This window comes from Pseudophryne corroboree, chromosome 5, assembly GCF_028390025.1.
Source record: "Pseudophryne corroboree isolate aPseCor3 chromosome 5, aPseCor3.hap2, whole genome shotgun sequence".
In the NCBI taxonomy this organism is placed as follows: domain Eukaryota; kingdom Metazoa; phylum Chordata; class Amphibia; order Anura; family Myobatrachidae; genus Pseudophryne; species Pseudophryne corroboree.
Genome location: NC_086448.1, coordinates 567,662,929 through 567,682,652, shown reverse-complemented (window position 1 = coordinate 567,682,652; position 19,724 = coordinate 567,662,929). Strand labels below are relative to the sequence as shown.

At 42.6% G+C, this 19,724-nt stretch overlaps 1 pseudogene; it reads right to left on the bottom strand.

The window, feature by feature from the left end:
* Positions 1–2,588: 2,588 nt before the first annotated feature.
* Positions 2,589–2,708, bottom strand: LOC134929848 (5S ribosomal RNA; annotated as a pseudogene).
* Between the last annotated feature and the right edge of the window lie 17,016 nt (positions 2,709–19,724).

Sequence of the window (19,724 nt, the reverse complement as noted above, 5' to 3'; positions counted from 1 at the left end):
CTTTGGAAAAGTGAGTTGGGGTACGCCTCTTTGGTGAAATAATCACGTCCTTCACTGTCTGATACGTTCAGTTAATAAAAGACATTTATGGACTGTTAAAGACTTTGTCACACATTTATATAATCCTTTCTTTTCATGGTGACATCTACACGAGTGAAAGGAAGGTTCCGTCAAAGAAGAACATTGAGGAACGTATTGTAAAGTATCAATTACGTTAACACTATAGCGTCTGTATTCGGTTGAGTCCCACACATTCTTTATGTTAAATCTACATTCAGTCACCCTCAGACAGGGAAGAAGTTCAAAATCCAACATCGGGTAACATGCACAACCACTCATGTAATCTATATGCTTAAGTGCCCCTGTGGACTTGCCTATGTTTGCAAGACACAGAGACAGTTCCGTGTACGCATGGCACTGCATCGCAGTGCCATTAAACAGGCATTAGAGAAGGGGTCTAGCGAACAACCGGTGGCCCGACATTGCATGCTGGCGAGACATACGGTAGCCAGTATGCGTGCCATCATTATAGATCATGTCCCTCTATCTCATCGGTGTGGAGATCGGAACAAGATCCTTCTACAACGGGAGAGTAGGTGGATTTAAGTTCTCAACACCCTGTCACCACGGGGTCTGAACGAGACTTTAGGCCTCCAATGTTTCTTATAAACAGCTATATTAATTCCTCTATATGGTTAATTATCCATTCATCCTTATCTTTTATAGTCTCCACATTGCTCAATAGTTGATTGCTTTAACTTAGTCTATTTGGGTTTATTAAAGTGGATCAATTAGGTATATATACTAAATAATTCGTTTGATGTATTCTGATGATGATCTAGCTGGTGATTGTCATCAGAGCCAGTGTTTTCTTCATGTTTTTTTAGGTATTTATGTATGTCTAGCTTGCTGGGTTTTTTCTTTATTGTTGTTCATGTTCTTTTTATGTATAGCTTAATGTTGTTGTTTATGTTACAGGGGTTGCTCAGCAACAGTGACATGCTGTACGGAGATTGGTTCCCTGCCCGGCGCTTCCGACAGAAGTCAGAGCCCTGTGAGTAGTGTACACCGCGGCGGGAAGCGTGACCGATGACGTCGTCTGTTATGGGTTGCTTAGCAACGGGAGCTACACTCCCGCGATTGGTCCCCCGCTCGACGCAGCATGTGGGCGTCAATACCCTGCGACTGGGACACCTCGCAGCTGGACGTGACGTTACCGTCGGCGCCTGGACAGGTGAGTTGAATCCCTGCAATGAGTGTCTATTTGGGAGGGTATATATTGTGTTTTTGTGTGACTCCATTTGTGTATGATTTGTCCCTGAAGACGGGGCCTAGTCCCCAAAACGGCGTAGGACCGCATTAAAGACATTTTACCCTGATACTCTGTCTGCAGAGTGCCGCTGATTCCTGCTTCACTATATATATATATATATATATATATATATATAAAAACACAAGGGGGGGGGGGTATAGCGACCAACGGTGTCTTAAAAAGATACAAGCTCACATTATAGGTGGATGAATATAAAAATAAAATACAATTTATTCACATAGAAAAAAATTTATACAACAAATCTCTTTAAAAAATGGGATAAAAACAATGTACACATGAAATATATTACCAGTTAAAATATATAAATAAGAAGATTATTGCTTAACTGGGTATGTGGTCACTGCCAGGTTGCCCAACGCGTTTCGTCATTCAGATTTCATCAAGGGGTATTGGCAGAGTGGGACCAGGCTTCTATTTATACCAGTACTGGTCTAGTAGCAATTATGACATCACTTCCTGTTGTTTGCACATGGTATTGCAGAACAGACTAGAACCTATTAGTTACAGTTGCTATATATCATGATTGAATAGTGTATGTAAGTACAATGTTCAGTAAATACTGTAAATGCAAGTTTGGAGCAGGAAAGGTAGATAAAAAGTCATATATAAAAGCGCTGGCGGGTCTTCTGCCACACTTCCGGTATCCTGACGTCGCGTCACTTCCGCCCCACTTCCGGAGACGGGGCCGCGCATGCACCCGCGGTTACCACTGGTTCTGCTCTTCCTAGAGGCCAGGAGTACTCGATCAGATAGCTCCAGCGGCGGCCATCTTTGTGTCGGTTTTTCATTGGCATTTCTATGCGGCGGCCATATTTGTGGAGATCAGGATCAGGAATATTATTATGTCAATCCTCCGTGATAGTCAACATAGGAATAGATAAAGAGGTTTAATTAATGGGTGATTAACAACGATCTAGTCACCAAAATAACAATTCTTATGCAAAAAGACACTAATAAAAGGGCATTCATATGAGTAATTAGAAAGTGCTTCGTTTAATTGGTAAATTTATAACCAATTATTCGCATGAATAACGGATAATGTGCGTAAGGTGCAGATTAATTAGATAAATAAATAAATATAAATATATAGTTATAAAGTGCTTCGTGCAATTAAAATGGGTAAAAGATATTAATATTCATAAGGTGCAGACATTAAAATTAGTGTGGTAATAGTGATATGCTCATGTAAGTTTTTTAATTACGTTATATTAAGTTATAATAATGACATGCTCATGTAGGCTTTTTATGTGAGTTTAGGTTACAGTACCTGATCTTCCCAGGTGGTCTCCCGATTCTGGTACTGATCAGGCCCGACACTGCTTCGCTTCCGAGATCGGGCGAGATTGGGCATTTCCAGTGTGGTTTGACTGTAATAATTACTTACCATACATGTGTCATATTACGACTATATACATATAGTGACTTAGAGGGAATGCGGTTAAGGGAAGGTGATGTCGGAAGGGAGTGGGTGGAGGTGGGGGGGGGGGGTGGAGAAGGGGGGGGGGGGTGATATTGGGTAGGGTCGCCAGTGCCGCGGTTATGATTGGGGGGGGGGTGAAGAAAAAGGGGGTTGGGATCCAACCGTAAAATCATGATGGCACAAATGAATTCACAGGAACGGAGCGATTTCATAATAGTCATTGAAACCCTTTGGATGGAGTGTCTGTAGTTGGAATATCCAATACATTTCTCTGCGTGAAAGTTTATTAGCCAGGTCACCGCCTCTCTCTCCCAGCTTCACAAATTCAATTGCTTTAAAAGTCAATGCTTCTGGGTTGGAGTTGTGTGCTATGTTGAAATGTTTAGATACAGCATGGTTCTCCATTTTGTTTTTTATATTGCGGATATGTTCTTGGATCCTTATTTTAAGCGGTCTCTTTGTTTTTCCCACATATTGTTTTCCGCACTCACATTCCAATAAATAGATCACCGATTGGGTATTACAGTTTATGAAATCTTTAATTTTGTACACTTCATTTTTCTCTGTGTCCGTGAATGTTTTCCTCACTGGGTGTAGGTACCTACAGATGTTGCATCGGCCACATTTGAAGGATCCAGTGCATTTTGGCATTCGTGATTCCTCTTCAGGTTCCTTGCGTAGCATACTTGGGGCTAAGACATCTTTAAGATTTTTTTATTTCCTGAAGACGATCTCGGGGCGAGGAGGCAGGATTTCTTTAAGGACCGGGTCCATTAATAGGATTCCCCAGTGGTTACTGAGTGAGTCTCTAATGGATTTCTCATGACGGTTGTATGTTGTAATAAATGAGACGGAATCTTTTTTGGTTTCTTTGGTCTTGTATTCTAGCAGCGTTGATCTCTCTAGTGCCTTCGCTTTGGTGGCAGCTTCTTCTAGGATGTTGATTGGATATTCTTTATCCTTGAATCTACTTTTGTACTTCTCAATTTGGGCTTCACATTCTTCCTGATTGCTGCAATTTCTCTTTATTCTGTTAAATTGGGAGAAGGGGATGTTATTTTTCCATTTCTTTAAGTGGTTACTTTTGTAGTGCAGGTAGCTGTTTGTGTCAACTGGCTTAATGAAGTTCTTGGTTTCGATTTTTCCATCCATCCCCACTAGAATCAGATCAAGGAATTCAATAGATTCTTTATTGATCTTAGATGTAAAAACGAGATTCAACTCGTTATTGCTCAGGAATTCAAGGAACTTATAAAAACATTCTTCTGTGCCGTCCCAAATAATTAAAATGTCATCTATGTAACGACGATAAAAGATAAGGTGGTTCTTAAAATCATGGTTGCCATAGATAAAACTTTTCTCCCAACTGCCCATGAATAAATTTGCGAAGCTCGGTGCAAAAATCGTACCCATAGCGGTCCCACATCGCTGTAGATAAAAATGATATAAAAATTTAAAATAGTTATGCTGAAGAATAAAATACATGACATCACAAATAAAATCTTTATGGATGGCTGTTAGTGAAGTATCATTCTCCATAAATTCTCTGCATGCTGTTACACCTTTTTCGTGGTTTATACAAGTGTATAACGACTGAACGTCTATTGTTGCCCACCTAAAGGTGTCTTTCCATTCAAGTTCTTTCAGGGAGTTCAACACGGCAGTGGTGTCCTTTAAATATGATGGTAGCTCTTTAACATAAGCTTTGAGGAAAACATCTACGTATTCTGATAAATTTGACGTAAGCGAATCAATACCCGCCACAATAGGTCTTCCCGGTGGGTTTTCCAGGTTTTTATGAATTTTGGGCAGGAAATAAAAGATAGGGGTAATGGGTTCTGACTTCATCAGAAATTGGAATTCTCCCTTCGTAATGATGTCTGTGCGTAGACCGTGTACTAAAAGTGTTCTTAATTCATCAACAAAGACATCTTTGGGGTCACCGGATAGTTTAGTGTAGGAAACGTCATCTCCCAGTAATCTCTGAGCTTCATTAATGTATTTCTCACGGTCCATGATAACCAGACCCCCCCCCCTTTATCAGCTTGTTTTATCACAATTCCTGGATTTTTCTGTAACTTCTTCAGAGCCTCTTTTTTTCGATTCGTGATGTTCCTTTCCTTAATAAGTTGGTTTCACATAGATCCTTTTTTACCATCTCATAAAAAATGCTAATATTACTCCCTTTTGACTCCAGAGGATAAAACTTAGAGGTCAGTTTTAGACCTGATTTTGATTGGTTTTCATAATTACTGATAACAGCGTCCTCTTTCCTTAAAAAAATGTCTTTTTAATGTTAGTTTTCTGATGAATTTATCCGTTATTCATGCGAATAATTGGTTATAAATTTACCAATTAGACGAAGCACTTTCTAATTACTCATATGAATGCCCTTTTATTAGTGTCTTTTTGCATAAGAATTGTTATTTTGGTGACTAGATCGTTGTTAATCACCCATTAATTAAACCTCTTTATCTATTCCTATGTTGACTATCACGGAGGATTGACATAATAATATTCCTGATCCTGATCTCCACAAATATGGCCGCCGCATAGAAATGCCAATGAAAAACCGACACAAAGATGGCCGCCGCTGGAGCTATCTGATCGAGTACTCCTGGCCTCTAGGAAGAGCAGAACCAGTGGTAACCGCGGGTGCATGCGCGGCCCCGTCTCCGGAAGTGGGGCGGAAGTGACGCGACGTCAGGATACCGGAAGTGTGGCAGAAGACCCGCCAGCGCTTTTATATATGACTTTTTATCTACCTTTCCTGCTCCAAACTTGCATTTACAGTATTTACTGAACATTGTACTTACATACACTATTCAATCATGATATATAGCAACTGTAACTAATAGGTTCTAGTCTGTTCTGCAATACCATGTGCAAACAACAGGAAGTGATGTCATAATTGCTACTAGACCAGTACTGGTATAAATAGAAGCCTGGTCCCACTCTGCCAATACCCCTTGATGAAATCTGAATGACGAAACGCGTTGGGCAACCTGGCAGTGACCACATACCCAGTTAAGCAATAATCTTCTTATTTATATATTTTAACTGGTAATATATTTCATGTGTACATTGTTTTTATCCCATTTTTTAAAGAGATTTGTTGTATAAATTTTTTTATATGTGAATAAATTGTATTTTATTTTTATATTCATCCACCTATAATGTGAGCTTGTATCTTTTTAAGACACCGTTGGTCGCTATACCCCCCCCCCCCTTGTGTTTTTAAGTTCATACCACAGGGAACCGCCATCCCTGTTTAGGGGTCAGCAGACGCCCTTTTGAATCTTTAGGGAGTGTCAATTTTTACTTGCATGATACATTATATACTTTGGCCTGTAATCGTTGGTAAACACAAGTGGCGCAATAATTCCTTTCTATTTTTAATATATATATATATATATATACATATATATATATATACAATCACTGGAAAGGGCACGCTGGGATATCAGTTAAAGCTGCCGGGGTGCCTTCCAAAACAATGATAGACAAATGCAGGTGTCCCCCCTTGGGGAAAGGAACAGACGGCACTCCTCCGGACTTTTTCAAATAAGCTGTTGCTTTTAATAGAACAACGTTCTATTGCACCTGATGAAAAGGCCATTGGGCCTTGAAACGTCGTTCTATTAAAAGCAACAGCTTATTTGAAAAAGTCTGGAGGAGTGCCGCCTGTTCATTTCCCCAAGGGGAGACACCTGCATTTATATATATATATATATATATATTTATTTAAAATAAACTGCGGCACTCCAGGTAAGAAATAATGGGTCTTTGTAGTGAAGAACAGCGTTACATGGTCATCCTAATGCTGACGTTTCGGTACCTCTCAGGTACCGTTTTCAGAGCTAACCAGAGGTGTAACTAAAACCAAGGAAAAAAAGGTTTTTGTTACACCTCTGGTTAGCTTTGAAAACGGTACCTGAGTGGTACCGAAACGTCATCATTAGGATGACCATGTAACGCTGCTCTTCACTGAAAAGACCCATTATTTCTTACCTGGAGTGCCGCAGTTTATTTCATCTATTATTTTCATCCTCCACTGAGGGCATCCTCCCTATTTAACACTTTAACGATGAGTGCGGGTTCATATATATGGACTATGCCTTCCTGTCACCCTCTACCTTCGTATCACCCTCTGCCTTCCCTGGTCACACACTGCCTCTCCCAGCCACCTCTACCTATCACACACTGACTACCCAGTCGCCACCTGCCTTTTCGTTACCCACGGCCCCTCCCACTATCACCCATGGCCTCCCCTGTTGTCACAATGTACAAGCTCTACATTTTTACAATCGACAACCTTATTGTTCTTCATTAGAAGATACTTCTCTCTTCATTTAGAAGTTTCAAAAATAGTATTGTGTTATATTTACACCTAAGATATAGAACAAGAGGGTGAGGCCATGTAAATTAAGATGCAACATATCTTGGCATTTCTGTGGCTTTTTAAACAAAATGGGCAGTTTCATTGACAAAACTAGCAGCGGTGCAACTGTCTTCATTGGCATTGTCAGCAGTACTATCCGTACAAATCCGGAGGAGGTGGTCTGACAGCTCCAGCACCTCCCATCCCATTTCTTCCCCTCCTCTTTTACCTGTGGTCCTCCTCTCTGACGCTACTTGTTGCCATGGCTCCAACATCACATTCTAGTGACTGGCCCGATGCAAAATATAGAGGAGAAAGCCTGGCTTGCCTTCATAGTTTATGTCAATCGTGTCAAGCATGCCGATTCTTGTGTCCTCGGTCACTCGTTGGGCCCAAGCTTTGCCCCTGCTATGTCAACTGTATGCACAAGGATTGGTGACTAGGTGAATGGTCAGTTCCTCACTCATAGTATAAACTCCCCCCCCCCCTCTCGCCCAGGGTTGAACTGGCCCACAGGGGTACAGGGGAAACCCCTGATGGGCCCGCTGCCTAGGAGCCCACCTTCTCTTCCAGGGATCAGGTTCCAGACTGTACACTTTAATTATACATATGTTGCCTTATAGTGCACAGGACTGTCCTGTTTTTTTCTATAATGCATTACTGTTATTAATCTGGTACATTATCAAGCATGCACTAGCAGTATTTACTGCACCCCCTCTGGAGATTAGCCACATCCCTAAATATGGGCCCCTACCACTGCTCTTGCCCCCTTTCTCTCCCTCTCTTTCTGTCTCTCCACCTCCCCTCTCCCCCTCTCTACTCTCATGTTAAACCACCGTAATCTTTTTCTGTCTGTCCCTGTATGTGCCTAAATCTGTCTCTGCATGTGCCTAGTTTTGCACTGAAGATGAAAACCAGAACTAAATTACTAGTAGGTTGCAATAATTTAAGTTAAGTTAAGGAATGGTGGTTGTGCATTTACAGTGGTGTTCCCAGACTGTGAGAGGTGGCACGGCTTTATTCTCTTTTTCTCCATAATAATGAAACACATTTGCACCTATCAGTTGCACTTATGCAGTAAATGTACACTTCTAGGTACCCTTTGTAATAAAAAAAAGCCTAAAATATGCAATAAAGACGAAAGTCATACAATAAGTCCACAAATCCATCACTTTTAGGGTTAATTTAATACATACTGCTAAACTCAGAGATGGCAATAAACACATGTACACCATGAACCATTTGACCCCCATTAAATAATTTCCTCATGAACCCATCTATCTGGAGAATCCATTAACCGCCTTCTTCTATTCCATAATCATTTCACCCTTACAACACCCATTAACACTTTGCTCTACTCTATTGGCTCCCATTAAGATCTTCACACACAGCACTCATCAACCTATTCACTCAGTAATACTCCCACTCAGTGCCTAATAATCCCCCCCCCCCCCACACACACACATCAATTCTCATCAGGAAGAAGTCATTCTGCAGCAGCTACTCGGTTCCTGTAGTCTGAAGGGATGGAACTTCTTATGTGATTGACACACCTGCATCTCCAAGTTTAGGAGGAGAGGACTTGAGGAGAAGGCCATGGCGCAGCAGCTAGCCCTTTACGGTACCTCTGTCCCCATCATGCTTCACTCACCCTGCCCTCAATATGCCCCTGACTAAGCTCAGCTATGTTAGAGAACATGATATAGGTGAGACATTGATGTATATGTAGGTATATCCAGAAACCTACAAGCTACAGTAGACACGTATTGCTTTTACTGGTATGTTCTCAATATGTTCCCAATGCCACGTGTTCCCTTGAACTACCTTGGAACGTGCTTGGGGACAAGTCGGTCAACTTGCACAAATTAAGAAACATTGGGCCTAATTCAGACTTATTGTAGCAGCAAATTTGTTAGCAGATGGGCAAAACCATGTGTACTGCAGGGGGGGCAGATATAACATGTGCAAGGAGAGTTAGATTTGGGTGTGGTGTGTTCAAACTGAAATCTAAATTGCAGTGTAAAAATAAAACAGCCAGTGTTTACCCTGCACAGAAACAATATAACCCACCCAAATCTAACTCTCTCTGCACGTGATATCTGCATCCCCGCAGTGCACATGGTTTTGCTCATCTGCTAACAAATTTGCTGCTACGATAAGGTCCGAATTAGGCCCCTTGTGGGTTACAATTTTTGCAGTTCATAAATTACCCATACTGTGTCCCAGAAGTGTTCATCATATAAAGTAGTATATTTTGTTTTGTTGTTATTTTCCCATTCCTGTGTTTCAGTAGTATTACATGTGTATAAATTATTTGCGATTGGGAAAAATGACAATCAAGTATTACTTCTTTCACTAACTAGTCACGTCTCATTGAGTAAATGAACGGATGCATTAATGAAATAATAATTGGAAGAACAAGCCCTTTTGCACCTGCTCTCATGATTTAACCAGCTTTCTTAAAATGTTTTCTTTAAATGTTTTCTTTAACTGGCTTCCAGCTCTTCAATGTACTTACTGTGTAATAATCATACAGAGAACACCCATGGGTGCTGAGCTCATTGAAATCATGCACAGCACTATTCAGCATGATGCAATAATTGTAATCATTTCAAACATTTGTGAAACTGCTATTCCCTGGGAAAAAACTACTAAGATGAAATAATGCCAGGAAAAAAAACTGTATATGAAATGAAAGATTCTGAAACACTGAGCCTATCTATGAAGGCAAATATGGAGGAAACAATGGTGCATTTCCATTTTTGTGTTGCTTTGTGCAGCTGTGCACTAGGGGAAGTGCCCAGAGGGGTATACGTTCAAGATACCAGCTATCGGATCCCGGTAGTTGGAATCCTGTCGCCAGAATCCCGACACCCGTCAGAATCCAGAAGATAAGTATAGCCGGGGGGAGGGCTAGGCATGCAGGGGAGGGGGGGGGGGGGGGGCAGAGGTAGGTTCAGGCGCCATCCAGTGTGTGTGTGGGGGGGGGGGTTAGGGTTAGGTTGTGGGGGAGGGAGAGTTAGTCAGTGGGGGGGAGTTAGGGTTAGGTTGTGGGGGAGGGAGAGTTACCCAGTGGGGGGGGGGAGTTAGGGTTAGGTTGCGGGGGAGGGAGAGTTAGGGTTAGGCTGCAGGGAGAGTGCAGTTAGGGTTAGGCACCACCGAAGGCAGGTGAGAAGTTAGGTTTAGGCACTAAGGGGAGTTAGGGTTAGGCTTCGGGAAGGAGGGTTAGGTTTAGGCACCAAGGGGGGAGCTTAGGGTAAGGGAGGGTTATGGTTATGGGGGTAGGGGGTGAAATTTGAATTATTATTGCACCCCTGCTGGCATCGTTATCATCGGGATGCCGGTATCACACATACTGATCCCTCCCAGAGGAGCTGGGAGGAGCTACAATGCACACACATGATAAATAGCTTATGTGGCAGAGGTCAGCTGCATTGTAGAGAAGAAACTGTCACATAAGGCCAAGCTTTGGTCAAAAAAATGCATTGTGGCTGCTCTTGGGCTCAGTACACAGAACTGCTTATTTAATTAAGTAGCCAAGTCTGTGTAATACAATGATGCAGTGTTAATATAATTATTCAGCTCATTGACAGTTAACATTATCTCAGTGCTACAATAGAAGTAGTAACACAAATTGAGACACTTTCTGTGAAACAAATGAAGTTATTGGGTGCCCTGCACAGAGACAGCTGCTGTGCCGCTTACACCCATCCGTGCCGCATTCAGGCCTTATTCCGATTAGTGCACTATGCCAGTATTTATGCAGTTGAGCGATTATCGTATGACTGCGCATGCATTGCGCACATGCCAAGGTACTTTTGCAATGCCGCTTGCAGTGAGGATTTATTCGTTGAGTGATTGGCGTGAAGGGGAAGGTAATGGAGGAGTGGCTGCAAAAATGCATGCTTGTCATGATTGTTTTCGGGGCATGTTTCAGTGCGTGATCCCATATGCAGAAAAAATGGCGTCAGCATCGCAGCTCCCATGGCCATACTGCAACAGCATACAGTAGACTCACTCAGTGAGTTGATGTTCCCTGCATTTGCATCAATGTTGCAAATGTAGGCAGTTGCTGAGATTTTGTGATGGGTCCATTGCGTGTCTCTATTTTCTCTGGGCAGCTGATTCACTTGCATTTTGCTCAAGTCCAGAGACTGAAAAATCTCAGCTGCGTAGGCTTTAGTGCACAAATCAGATTCAGGACCTCAGATGGAAGTGTGATAGTGGGTGAAGCTAATGTGTAACAGTCATACACATTTACTTTAGTTTGACAGTGCTAGATTGTTTCAGTTGTCTAAAAGAAAGTGGCTCTTTCTGTATACAACCTATTACTCAAACATAGCTGGGCAATCTTTGTAATAACAAAAGAATAAGCAAATGAGTCTACAGTAAAGGGCAATCAAACTTCTATTGCAACTGTTGTATAAATTCTTACAAAATAACTATGCCATGGAGAAGAACACTAGTGGCTATGACTTACTATTATCTGGGTTACCAATAAAGCTGTGTAAGTAGAAGGAATTTTTGGATTTTCATTAGGGTAACCTTTGCTGTCCCAAATAAATTTCACAAATACATTGTAATCAACACTAGAACGCAAGTAACATAGTAACTTAATAACATAGTTACCGGGTCGACACAGGTCGGCGTGCGGTGTGAAAGGGGCATAGCCGAAATTGCGGGTCGCCTGACCCGGCAATTCAACCAGGGAATAAAGCAGTGTTATACCCAGGTTGCATACCGGGTCAGTGGCTGCGTAAACGGGCTCCTGGGTCGATGCGTCCTGGTACCCGTTTACTACAGCAGGGAGATGCGGCGCGGAGATGATCTCATCTCCCAGCGCCACCTACGCCCCCACCACCGGCTCCACCCCCTGCTGCTATGGCAACCCGCCTGGCGCTTTTGACCAAAGATTTTTTAAGTTGTCTGCCCTTCTATAAACAAATTTGGGTTTGTCTGTAATATGGTGCTGTAATAAAGGGTCCCTTGTCAAAATGTTCCAATGTTTTTTTTATAATTTTTTTCTAATTGTTTGTATTGCAATGTGCATTTGTTAATGAATAATATCCCATTTCCTTGTTTTTTTTATTTCCTTGTTGTTTTATTTTCTTTATCTTGATTCCTCAGAACTACATCTCTATTTGTATCATAGCTTATTTGTCGTGCATTCTGTACTATCTGTGGAATATACTCTTTACTCAAAAATTTCTGTTCCATAATATCTGCGTGTTTATTGAAAGAATCTATATGTGTGCAATTTCTTCGCAGTCAATGAAATTGACTGTTTGGGATGCTCCTCACCCAATTGGCATGATGGTTACTGTAATAATGTAGAATAGAAAACATCAGACAGTATAAACAGAGCCGGTAAATAACCTCAGTGTGATTAGGTGTTTTAAATCTTTGAATACGTTCCACAGCTGAGGACACTAATCAGTGCCTTTAAAAGTAACCTCGAGTGGGAGAGGAGGTATTACTTTGAAAAAGTCACGTGATCCGCGACGAAACGCGTCAGTCTCCGCCCCCTTTTTCGAAGCTGCAGCAGTGTTCATCACTAAGCCACAGGTGAATTGTCCACTATAGCGGGAGCAGCACACGGGAACACAAAACGATATACCCGTGGTCAGTTACCAGCAACAGCAGCACCATTGCCGAAGCAGGCTCCAGCCACAGAAGTCCGTTGTACCATTTCCTCCTATAAGTGTGAAGGAAGCTACAGTCGGTGACACCAAAAAGGCACCCCCCGTGCAACATCTTACACCGAGGACGCTCGGTTACCGGGGGTAGGACCACACCGCATTTTCAACAGGGAGGTAATCGGACTTAAATTGTTTAATGCTGCTATCTGCCATTTCACCTTTATCATTCCAGCGTACTGCATGTACTGTTTGATTGCTACAAAGTAACAATACGCTGATGTCTCTCCAGGACAATTATATCTAGTGGAACTATTGATACTTAAGGAACATTTATTACAGCTTATCATACGCTGACACTTTTCAGGTCCGATAACAGGGACTTTTTTAGAATTATATGTGCTAACTGAAAACTGCTGGCCAGCACGTTAAATATATTTTATTTATTTCATTCGATTTTATTATGTTTACTAATCACATTATAATTGGCGTACTTATTATTTAATAAATTTTTTATATCATTATACCGGCTCTGTATAGATTAATTGAGTATCCATTCTGAACACATGAGCGCTTCTCTCTCCCTTTTTTTCGTTATCTTTGCACAATCTAGGGGTCCATACAGCCCCTTGAGTACAGCGAGCGTGGTTCTGATGGATACTTTATAGTTTATTTCATTGGTCAGTCATAGACACAGGCGCTTCATTTATTTTTTCCTTTTTAGTATGGTTACTGTCATAATTGATGAAAGTATTACTGTCAGTGGGTTTCGTATAGTTCTCTGTACATATAATATCTCCCAAAGGGTATATTTTTAAATCTAAAAAATTAACCTCCGAAGGGCTGATTTGGAAGGTAAGATCAATATTTTTATTGTTCGAATTAAGATTTTGGCAAAAGAGATCGAATGTAGTTCCATCTCCCTTCCATATGAATACAGTATCATCAATATATGTAGCCCAGAGTACTAGGTTGGCACCCCATGGGCGTCCTGTCCACACTGGCTGGTCTTCCCAATGTGCCATGAATAAATTAGCATAGCTGGGTGCCAACCTAGTGCCCATAGCTGTCTCAAGGAGCTGTAGGAAAAAATCTCCTTCGTACCAAAATAAATTGTTTTGGAGAATAAGCCTATTTCCTTCCATAATTAAAGTTTTTTCCTTCTCATTAAACCCTTCCTTTACTAAATGATAGTTTACAGCCTCTACACCCAGATCATGATCTATTATGGTGTAGAGTGACTTAACGTCAGCAGTGACTAATATATAGTCAGGTTCCCACCTTATAGATGCTAATTTGTTTATCACTGAAGCAGTATCCTTTAATTAGGATTGGGTCTTTTCCACTAATGGTTTGATTTTATTGTCTATCCAGACATCATAACTGGGCAGGCATATGAATTACCCACGCAGCCTCAGATGTCAGTCTTGGAAGCCTGTGTACAGATGGTTGGCGAGTTGTCTGTACACACAGCCAGACATGCTTATATATCTGCAAGATATATTGGCTGTGCTGTAAGTCCTTCCAGAAATGTCTGTGATTTACATCAATTCACAGATATACTGTATCGGATGCCATGGGAGCAATCTTGAATTTTAAAGTGAGATGTGATCCAGAGGGCAGGAAAGATAAAGCGGAGAGATTGGAAGGGTGTATGTATAGAGAGGAATTTAGAGATGTACTGTAGGAAGCAGTGGAGTTGGAGAGGTCTTATACGTAAGGGTGAGGTGCTTTAAGATCATTTTGTAGGGGAAGGGGAGCCAATGTTGGGCCTGGCAGAGAGGGGAGGAAGAAAGAGGAAGATAGCAGCATTAAGTATAGATTAGAGAGGGGTAAAATTGGAGCAGGGGAGGCCTGTAAGGAGAAAGTTGCAATGGTTGAGACAAGATATAATCAGTGGACAATAGTATTGGTAGCATCCTAGGAGAGGAAGGGTCTGATATTAGTGATGATGCAGAGCTGGAAGCAACAGGAAGGGAAGATGTGAACAGAGAAAAGAGCAGGTAGTCAAGGATGGAACCCTGTGTGACTCCTATGGGAAGGGGGGAGGAGGAACCACAGGTAGAGACAGAGAAGGAGCTCATGGTGAGGTAGGAGGTGAACCATGAGAGGACAGTGTGAGAGAGCCAAATGGTCTAAAGGGTGTGCAGTAGGAGAGGGTGTTCGGTGGTGTTAAAAGTTGCAGAGAGGTCCAGGAGGATAAGTACGGAGAATCGTACACTGGATTTGGTCGAGAGTAGATCAATGGGGACTTTTGTCAAGACATCTTCAGTGGAGTGGAGGGGGTGGAAGCCAAATTGGAGAGGATTAAGGAAGGAGTCGTCATAGAGGTTGCTGGTAAGACAGTTGTGGATACGCCACTCACGTATTTTGTAGGATAGAAGGAGAGAATTGGGGCAGTATTTAGAGAGTGAGGTGGGGTCAAGAGTGTTTTTTTTTAGACTGAGTTAGACAAGAGCCTGTTTAAAGGATGAGGGGAAGATGCCACTGGAGAGGGCATATATTGAAGAGGTGAGCAAAGTGGGAGCAGGTAGTGGAGGAGAGTGGGCAAAAGGAGAGAGGGAATGGGATCCAGGTGGTAAGTCAACTGGGGAGAGGATAATATAAGATAATGGAGGAGTGGAAGAATGACAAAGGAGGGCATCGTGGAGGGGTAGTAGGTTACTGATGGGAGTAGATTTAATGTCTAGTGGCTTCAATTTTGGAAGTAAAAAAGGAGGCAAAGTCAGTGCCTATAAGAGAGGGTAGGAGGTGATTAGAGGGGGCAAAAAGGTTGTTGAAATTTGTGTTGAAAATGGATAAAAAGGTGGCAGGGAATAGAGATGAGAGACTTGTAGAAGGAATGTTTAGTGAGGGTGAAGGAGGGACTGTAGGGTGAGAGGATAAACTTAGAAGGAAGGAAGTCCACCATAGTTTTTTATATATATATATATATATATATATATATATATACTGTATATATATATATATATATATATATAGTTAAAAGAAACTATAGGAAGTTCTTTGTTACAAATAAATTCATATAAAAGAATAATGCACCACATGCTTTGAAATATGGATGGATTACCCTTGTGTGCAAAAGGGAATATAAGTGAACATAATTATTTTAGATTACAACCTTTCTTAATTACTTGTTGACATAAATGAAACAGACACAAATTTGCTTAAGAAAACAATATACCCAATTTATTTCTACTGCAACACAGGATGGTTAAAACCACAATGCCATAAACTCTTTCTGCAAGACATTTTCCACACATAACAAAGAAAAAGCATCCCTAAATCTGCAGCCAGAGTACTTTACATCACACTCTTATTATAGCCTTTATGTGCAAAAAATATATGAGAAACAGTAAGAGAAAATGGTAATGTGCCATAAGGAACAATGGGGTAAATCTATCTAAATTACTAAAGACTGGAGAAGTAGACAAGTGGAAAAAATAGGATTTTGATACCTACCGGTAAATCCTTTCTCTTAGTCCGTAGAGAATGGGGATGCTTCCAGAACCATGGGGTATAGACGGGATCCGCAGGAGACATGGGCACTTTAAGACTTTAAAAGGGGTGTGAACTGGCTCCTCCTTCTATGCCTCTCCTCCAGACTCCAGTTATAGGAACTGTGCTCAGGGAGACGGACATTTTGAGGAAATAATTTATTGTTAAACCATGTGAGCATTTTACCAGCTCACACCTCCAGTATGCCGCAGAACGTGGCATTCAACAGAATACCAGCCCACGGCATGAAGAATATGCAGCAATACGCTGACAGAAAACGTAACACAACCTATGTGTGTAAACACAACCAATAATAGCATAACGCATGCTATGGCCTGAATATCGTCAGCAACGGGCTGACTTAAACACAACACACCATGTGTGTAAACATACCCAATGACTGCAGATACAGTACGCACTGGGACGGGCGCCCAGGATCCTCTACGGACTAAGAGAAAAGGATTTACCGGGAGGTCCCAAAATCCTATTTTCTCATACGTCCTAGAGGATGCTGGGGATGTTTCAAGAACCATGGGGTTTATACCAAAGCTCTAGAACGGGCGGGAGAGTGCGGATGACTCTGCAGCACCGGTTGACCAAACAAGAGGTCCTACACAGCCAGGGTATCAAACTTGTAAACTTTGCGAAGGTGTTTGATCCCGACCAAATAGCAGCTTGGCAAAACTGTAATGCCGAGACCCCTCGGCAGCGCCCAGGATGAGCCCACCTTTCTGGTAGAATGGGCCTTCACCGATTTCGGTAACGGCAATCCCGCCGTAGAATGAGCCTGCTAAATCGTATTACCGATCCAGCGTGCAATAGTCTGCTTGGAATCTTTTTGGGAGCCCACAGGACATCAGAGCCTCTGTTTTCCTAACCTGAGCCGTTCTGGCGAAATAGATTGTCAAAGCTCTGACCACATCGAGAAACTTCGATTCCGCCAAGGCATCAGTAGCCACCGGCACCACAATTGGCTGGTTTACGTGAAACGACGTACTAACTTTTGGCAGAAATTACTGACGAGTTCTCAACTCCGCTCTATCTGCATGGAAGATTAAACAGGGGCTTTTGTAAGACAAAGCCGCCAATTTAGACACCTGCCTTGCAGATGCCAAGGCCAACAGCATGACCACTTTTCCAAGTAACAATTTCACTCAACCTTACACAATGGTTCAAACCAATGAGATTGAATGAATTGCAACACCACGTAAGATCTCACGGTGCCACAGGGGGCACAAAGGGAGGTTGGATGTGCAGCACGCCCTTCACGAAGGTCTGAACTTCTGGAAGGGAGGCCAATTCTTTCTGAAAGAAAAGAGATAAGGCCAAAATTTGTACACTAATGGAGCCTAACTTTAGGCCCGCATCCACACCTGCTTGCAAAAAAATGGCGCAACCGCCCCAGCTGAAATTTTTTTGTTGGAGCTTTCCTGATTTATACCAAGACATATATTTTCTCCAAATACGGTGGTAAAGCATCGCTGTTACTTCTTTTCTAGCCTGAAGCAGTGTGGGAATGACTCCACTGGGAATACCCTTTCGGGCTAGGATATGGCGTTCAATCGCCATGCCGTCAAACGCAGCCACGGTAAGTCTTGATACACGCACGGCCCTTGCTGTAACAGGTCCTCTCGTAGAGGAAGAGGCCAGGGATCTTCGATGAGTAATTCTTGAAGATCTGGATAGCAAGCCCTCCTTGGCCCGTCCGGAACAATGAGGATCGCCTGAACCTTTGTTCTTCTTATGATCTTTATCCCTTCGGAAAGAGTGGAAATGGAGGGAACACATAGACCGTCTGAAAACACCCACAGTGTCACCAGGGTGTCCACCGCTATTGCTTGAGGGTCCCATGACCTGGGACCATATCTCTGAAGCTTCTTGTTGAGGCGAGACGCCATCATGTCTATTTGAGGTATTCCCCAAAGACTTGTCACTTTCGTGAAAACCACTTGATGAAGACCCCACTCTCCTGGATGGAGATCGTGTCTGCTGAGGAAGTCTGTTTCCCAGTTGTCTACACCCGGAATGAAGACCGCTAGTAGAGCGCTTACATGCCTTTCCGCCCAGCGGAAAACTCTTGTGGCTTCTGCCACTGCCGCTTTGTTCTTCGTTCCGCCCTAGCGGATTACTTACGCCACTGCTGATAAGTTGTCCGACTGAATTAAGACGGGCAGATCGCGAAGAAGATGATCCGCTTGCAGACGGCCATTGTAACTAGCCCTTAATTCCAGAATGCTTATTGCAGACAAGCTTCCCGGCTTGACCTTTTTTCCTGGAAATTCTTCCCCTGGAAAGACTGTTCCCCAGCCTCGGAGACTTGTATCCATGGACACCAGGATCTAATCCTGGATTCTGAACCTTCGTCCCTCTAGGAGGTGAGAACTGTGCAGCCACCACAGGAGAGATATTCTGGTTCTGGAAAATATGATTACTTTCCGGTGCATGTGCAGGTTAGAACTGGACCACATGTCCAACTGATCCCGCTAAAACCACTCTGGCATTTAACCTGCTCACCGAATGGCCTCGTAGGCCGTAACCATCTTCTTCATCAACGGAACGTATTAATGGATTTACACTGTTGCAAAATTGATCCGAATCTGGATCCTCCGATCTCTTTCCACTGGAAAAATCAAACTCTCAACAGTTCTGTACCTAACCTTATTCCCAACTCCGACATCTGTGTCATTGGGATCCACAGTGATTCTGGCAAGTTCAGGAGCCAACCACTGTATTGAAGAACTGTCAGAGAGAAAACAACGATTTGTACCACTTGTTTCTTGAACTCGCCATAGTCAGGAGAGCGTCCCAGTACAGAATAATAATGGCTCTTACTATTGAAGGAAAACCATCATACTGCCATCACTCCGGTGAAATGGCAATGACAATCCTGAATAGCAAACCCAGGTAAGTTTAATGCGGAAGAGCCCGCACTTAAACCCTCTTTCTTCTTTTACAGGTTGGAGATCCCTGCCCTGAGAGATTCCATCTTGTAGTTCAACTTCTTAAGTAGAAATCTTTTTGGGATTGTTCTGACTGAGCTGTCCGGGCTCAGAAGCACGAAAAAGCTTGAATAACAGCTTTTTTTTTTTGACAGGGACAGCAGGACAATGTCCTGATCCTGACCCAACTCTTGTGTGGCGTCGCATACTACCTCCCCGTTCAGAGGAGAATCGTTAAGATCTATTTGAAAAATCAGTGAGGGGAATCATCTGGAAACTCCAGTATGTCCCCCTTTGGACTCTATTCTAACTCACTGGTCCATGTCCATTCCAGGACTGACTGAAGAGTATTAGACGTGTTCCCACCGGCGTGGGCTCCCGCAGGATAGACCCAGCAACATGCGGTGGATGTGGTAGAAACAGAGGACGATTTCTGCTTCTGCGAACTTGAAAAGGCTGCTGACCTCTTACCTTTTCACCTTCCTCTACCTGCAAAGAAGGGGAAAAAACGGTATCG